The 5,989-nt window shown below is 38.7% G+C and overlaps 1 protein-coding gene across 2 annotated transcripts in view; it reads left to right on the top strand.

Moving 5' to 3' along the window:
• The window catches only part of LOC106869286 (dentin sialophosphoprotein), a 234,144-nt gene that overhangs the window by 130,840 nt on the left and 97,315 nt on the right, over positions 1 to 5,989 (top strand). Inside the window, exon 2 of one of the 2 annotated variants that reach the window (XM_052974922.1) lies at positions 3,895 to 3,940. The exons of the other annotated variant lie outside the window; for it this stretch is intronic. The gene's annotated coding sequence lies outside the window, so the exon portion shown is untranslated. The remainder of the gene's footprint in view (positions 1 to 3,894; positions 3,941 to 5,989) is intronic. 2 annotated transcript variants of the gene reach the window in all.

Genomic DNA, 5,989 nt, shown 5'->3' on the forward strand with positions numbered 1-5,989 from the left:
TTTTTGTTTTTCTCCCCAACATTTAAACTGAAACTGTGAAATTCAAAAACAACTCAGCTACACCGACCACCACCACCACCACCACCACCTCTTCCCTGCCAATTATATCTATCATGTTCTCTCTGTCTGTCTCTCTCTGTCTCTTTGTCTGTCTGTCTCTTCGGGAGATACATTATCAGTCAATCATCCTATGGAACATTAATTATATCAAACCAATGCTTTTTATTTTACAAGTTTCTTTACCTTATGTTTCTTGAGTTTCTTATCAAGAAATATCATGTTTACTTTATTATCGCTGTGTCAGTCTGGTCCATTATTAATGGTGTCAAGTGGTTTTAATATATACACATGTATGTATATATATATATATATACAAAGCAAGCTTGCAACATCGTTTATTATCTTCTCTGTGTGTGTGGTGCGTTTCTGTGAGGCCTTGTGTTAGGGTGTTGGGCTCATGACTGAGGTTAAAGGTTTGATTCGTGGAGCAGGTCACACATTGAGTCTGTGCACGGTGCACATCATTTTATGGTCCTTCGGTTCACTCGGCTGAAAACGAGCAGCAGTAGCAGCAGTGGGAGCTGTCGCGATTAACCCTGCGACGGTTTGCCGTCTCATCCAAGGAAGCACTCATGTTCACAGAAACACTTGAGAAGCCAGGATAAGCTCTGGCCTAAATGATTGCTAGGTCTGGTTGAGATGGAGATAGATAGATAGATAGACAGACAGACAAACAGAGAGGCAGACAGACAAACAGAGAGGCAGACAGATAACTGGTAGAAAGCAGAATGAACAAGATCTTTCGTTTAAAATCACTACAATTGTTTCGACACATATTTACATCTGTAGTATATTACAGAAATGTTGTGTAATCATTGTCGTACATCCAAGATGTAAAATGTGCCTCCTCAAGTGGTCATTTTTCTATAAGTCCTTCATTAGATCCTCTCTTCATTTCACTTAATGTGAGAGAATAGATAGACGGCCAGAGGGGAAACCACTCGGGGACACCTGTTACATGGAAAACAATTAAGGATGTGGGTTACTAACATATTTAATGTTGTGAACCAAGAAATGATAATTAATTAATTAACTTTGGTCAAGAAAGACAAATTAATTTTGCTGTTATTTCTGCTGTTATTTCTAGCCAATATATAGAACCTGTCTCATTGTTAATATTGCTTATTACTGTTGTCAACATATTTTAAGGAACAAGTGTATATATGGAGTTCTACTGTGTTTGCTGTATTTCACTGTACTTGTATGTAATACTTCAGATGGAGAGAGAGAGAGAGAGAGTGTGTGTGTGATGGGAGTAAGGTGAGGGGTTGGGTCCCAATAGTTTCATACTTCAAAGTTGAGCGAACCCACAAATGAAACTTGGGTAATTAATTGCATTTAAGTTAATTAGTGGTCAAGTTGACCAGAAAGCCTAATGGTGACGGTGACGTAATATAACTTAGCCAACAGTAGCAGCAGCTGACTGCGTGTGGAGAGAGACGGCTGAGGATCAACTAGCAAGTACACTGTACACTGTGTTGGTATTTCAGTGGAGGGTAGAAGGGCAGGTGGGGGGGATGGAGGGAGGTGCGGACTGACTGCGAAGCAATGTGTGTAACACACTGACGAAACCCAGATTAATATGGATCACCTCAGTGCTTTATTTAGATGCTATTAATAGGGTGTAGGTCTGAATAATAATAATAATAATAATAATAGTAATAGTAATAATAATAATGATAATAATAATAGTAATAGTAATAATAATAATAATAATAATAATGATACTAGTATAGCAAGGTGGCTATGTGTTTGAGAAGTTTGTTATTCGACAGCATGGTTCCGGGTTCAGTCCCACTGCATGGCGCCTTGGGCAAGTGTCTCCTGCTATAGGCCCGGGCCTACTGAAGCCTTGTGATTAGGTTTTGCTGACAGAAACTAAAAGAAGCCTATCATGTGTGTGTGTGTGTGTGACCACCACTTGATAACTGGTGTTTGTTTGTTTATGTCCTTGTATCTTAGCAGTTCAGCAAAAGAGACTGATTGTATAAATACCTAGCTAAAATGAAAAAAAAAAAGTACTAGAATCAGTTTGTTTGGTTAAACTTTTCAATGCAGTGCACATGCAGGCCTCCACACAGTTTCCATTTGCCAAATATTCACTTATAAAGTGGTTGGCCTGAGACTATTGTAAAAAGAAACTTGCCTGAGGTGCCACGCAGTAGGACTGAACTTGATACCATGTAGTTGGGAAGCAAACTTCATAACCACACACCCATGTCTGCACTTATATCTGGGGGTGGATGGGAAGCGAAAACGAGATGGCCTCATCTGGAATACATTCATTGATATGTCTGCTCATACAGGTCTTTGCCTTGGGCTAAACCGGGTGACAATTATTTCATTTAATTTTCTTTCGCATTCTCAATTCAGCTGTTTGTCAAAGAAATCTGAGAAGTATAAGTTCTGTTTGTTTCAAACTCAACCGAACAGAAATCTAAATTCTGCAATTACTAGTTATGTTATACTACCTACTTACACCAGACATGAGAAGAAAAAAAAAATTTTTTTTTTTTTTTTTCATTAGCTTGTAAAGTGGAGTTCTTATTAAATGTGAATTATATAGTATTAGGGAAATTAATAGCTAAAGAAAAATATATATATATATATATATATATAAATAGTCTCAATATCAACTCCTGAACCTGTTTTATGAAATTAGTTAAGTCTGGTACATTTGGTTGCAAAAATTGCTTGATGTAGTCTTGTTTATAAAAGTCGTCTACTGGTATCATTGCAAGAACTTGCAACTTGCAAGAATTCATTGCTAATCATCAGCTTCGAATAAGCACAGTGGAACCACAATCGTTCCCTTCCGCTAAACATGTGCAAATAATGTGATTGCACTCATCCTTTATACCCATTCTTGTGTGCATGCACCACATGCGTGCGTGCATGCACATGCATGCACCCACTTTGGTATTTATCGGTTGTCGGTATTTAGCTCCGGGCCAATCTACAATTACATTATTATTTTTTTTTTTTTTGTATCTTACAAGGGCAGAACCAGACAAGGTACCAGAGTACCACAGTCAAAACAGCGGGTTAAAACTCCTTGAAGGCGGTGCTCCAGCATGGCCACATTTCTATAACTTGGAAACCACACACACTTAAACACACGTTTGTGTATCTAAATGTGTTTATACGCACAGAGAAGGTTTATCAAACAATTAGTCTTAAAAGTGTAAAAGTAAATGGTTGTATTTTGTATTGTTTTTCCTTTCTTTTCTCCTGAGGTCTTTAAAGAGACAATCTATATTTAGAAGAAAGAGATAAGCCACAGACAGACAGACAGACAGACAGAATGAGAGAGAGAGAGAGAGAGAGAGAGAGAGAGAGAGAGAGAGAGAGAGAGAGAGAGAGAGAGGAGGGAAAGATAATATTCTTAGTTTTGAATTGTTGTCACACGAAGTAGTGAATCCTATAAATTATTATAAGAAGATTAAATGAATACAGCTTAAACCTTGAGTTCGTCTCTAAGTGTATGCCATAGATATCCTATCAATGTGTTTGGAGATCTAAATTTAAACATTGCGTGTGTATTTTGAAGTTTGTTTTCTAAACGGCATGTTTCCATCGCCTTAATAGCATGTGTGTGTCTGTGTCTTTGTGTGTGTGTGTGTGTGTGTGTGTGTGTTCTCTCCAGGTGTCCCATAAGTGTGGCAACATCGAAACAGCAAAAATGTTACATGTTGCCTTACTTTAACAACACCTAATGTATGTGTGTGTGTGTGTGTGTGTTGTTGTATTGTCATCATTTAAACATCCAGTTTTTCATGCTTGTATAGATCAAACGGAATTTTGTAGCAGTATTTTTTTTTTTTTTGCTTGCAGCCAGATGCCCTTCATGATGTCAAACCTCACCTGTTTCCCAAGCAAGGTAATATTTCCTCATAGACAAAGGCAGCTAGCCGAGAGAATCATTAGCGCACCATTTCAAAAACGCTTAGCAGCATTTTGTCTGTTTTTTACATTCAGGGTCCAAATTTTGTTAGGGTCAACTTTGCCTTTCATCCCTTCGGGGTCCATAAAATAAGTACCAGTTGAGAACTAGGGCCAGTGTAATTAACTTATCTCCACCCTTGAAATTACTGGCCTTGTGCCAAAATTTGAAAAATCAATATTTCTTCACAGACAGACATGTTTTTCATGGAAACAAACCACCTCATTTGTCTGATGACAATGACAATGATTTACCGTCATCATGTAATGTCTAGGCAAGGGCACAAACACATACACATTGCCATCTATAGGCAGAGGAGTGACTGTGTGGTAAGAAGCTTGCTTCCCAACCACAAGGTTCCAGGTTCAGTCCCACTGTGTGGCACCTTGGGTAAGTGTCTTCTACTATAGACACAGGCCGACCATAGCCTTGTGAGTGGATTTGGTAGACAGAAACTGAAAGAAGCCCATCATATATATATATATATATATGTATAATTATATATGTGTGTGTCTGTGTTTGTCCCCCCACCATCACTTGACAACCGATGCTGGTGTGTTGGTGTTCTCGTAACATTAGCGTTTCAGCAAAAGAGACCGACGGAATAAGTAGTAGGTTTACAAAGAATAAGTCCTGGGAGTTGATTTGTTCGATTTAAAGGTGGTGCTCCAGAATGGTCGCAGTCAAATGACTGAAACAAGTAAAAGAATATCAAATTCACTCACAAAGCTTTTGTTGGTCTGTGGCTATAGTAGAAGATACTTGCCCAAGTTGCCATGCGTGCATATGTGTGTGTGTGTGTGTGTGTGTGCACAAGCAAGACAAGCCAACAAGGGAGGCTCAAAATAGCAGCCAAGTTCTCCTTTAATTACACTCTATCTTAAGAAAGAAAGAATACTCTGGATATGATGTGCCTGTTAGGTGGTATACTCAGAGATGGTGCATCTTTGATCATAGTTCCTGCTCGGTATAGGTGGCCTTGGGCTAAATAGCTATGACAATGTGTGTAAATATGAATGGATGTATACGTCATTCCTCACTGTTTCTAAACTCGTGTGCAACAAACGAGCTTTCCTCCTTCTCCCATTTCCTTCCCAGGGACCGTAGCAGAGAGGCTTCTAACTTGTGGTCTGTACAATCATTCCTTCAAGGTCACAGATCACATAAAGATGCATATTTCATTTTGTTTATTAGGAGAGAATGTGTGTGTGTTTTACTTATTATGATTACCACATGTGTGTCTAGCTTGTTTGGCAAGAATTTCTGAAAGCATAAGCAAATCTCATGTGGAACAAACAGCTCGGTGAGGAATGACTACAAGTGGTTTTTCTCTCCTTCTCTGTTAATATTAACTCGTTAAATGAGGATTAAGCGAGGCGGCGGGAGGGGGGACGGACAAAATTCTGCTAATTAATCATTAAAATTCAAAAGTTACGTGATAATAGGAAAGAAGAAGATGAAGAATAGTAATAATCTTGAAGGTGATTTCTGTGGAAGCAACTGGTTGGGTGTTCCCTTTTGTCCCCGGACAGATTAACAGCCATTCTTCGTCATAAATAATGAAATTGTATTCCAGTCGGTGGCGGAGTTGAATCGTAGTCTGGTAGCTAACAATGAGCATCACTTAAACAGAGTAAGCCGATGTCAATGACCTTCACTGCAGAACAATGTGAAGACAGCAGTTTTGACTCTACATAGAAAGAGGGCTGTTAGTAATTGAATACTATGTAAGCAAAACAACCAGTGGGACATTTTGGGGGGGGGGTTAAAATTATAGTAAGAGATGCTGCAGCATTATTGACTGCATACCCACACACACATATATACATGGGTGTGCAGGCAATACACCAGCAAAGTAGAATGCGCTTTGGGTGCTGTTTAAACATGTCAGCCTGCTGTTGTAGAATATTGGATAGTTTCAGATAGCTTACTACATCTACCCTCATTTATCATGGGTGTTTGATTCAAAAAAAAAAAAAAAAAAAA

The sequence above is a fragment of the Octopus bimaculoides genome, chromosome 20 (assembly GCF_001194135.2).
Source record: "Octopus bimaculoides isolate UCB-OBI-ISO-001 chromosome 20, ASM119413v2, whole genome shotgun sequence".
Taxonomy (NCBI): domain Eukaryota; kingdom Metazoa; phylum Mollusca; class Cephalopoda; order Octopoda; family Octopodidae; genus Octopus; species Octopus bimaculoides.